We start from the raw sequence: 484 nt of genomic DNA, 5'->3' as shown, positions 1-484 counted from the left end.
CTCAAGGCTCCACAGGCCCTCCCGGCCCTCCCTGCCCTCCCTGCCTTCCTGGCCCTCCCGACCCAACTGGCCCTCCCTCCCTTCCCGGCCCTCCCAGCCCTCCTGGCCCTACTGTCCCTCCCTGCCTTCCCCTTTAGCCACCCACACCCTCCCAAACCCAAATGTTCAAAATAATGGTTAAATCTGTTAAATCTCCCCACTGAACCAAATAAGCGTCCTGCTTGGGCAGATCCTTGGTTCAGTGTGAGCTTGGTTCATTCTTAGCAACACAATTCCATGGGCATAGTGATGCGCTGTGAGCTCACAATGGTACTCAGCAGCTGAGCACCATGTGTGTGTTCTATGCCTGCCCCTGTCAGACTCCAGTGACAAAAGCATACAGTGCTCAGTACATGTAGACAAATATTGTTATGTTTTCTCTTTTAAGGATGTTTTGGTTCTGATATGGGAATCTCAATTCTGAATACCCACAGTGGTAAGGAAC

The sequence above is a fragment of the Myodes glareolus genome, chromosome 12 (assembly GCF_982192425.1).
Source record: "Myodes glareolus chromosome 12, mMyoGla1.1, whole genome shotgun sequence".
NCBI lineage: Eukaryota > Metazoa > Chordata > Mammalia > Rodentia > Cricetidae > Myodes > Myodes glareolus.
This window is presented reverse-complemented; position numbering follows the sequence as displayed.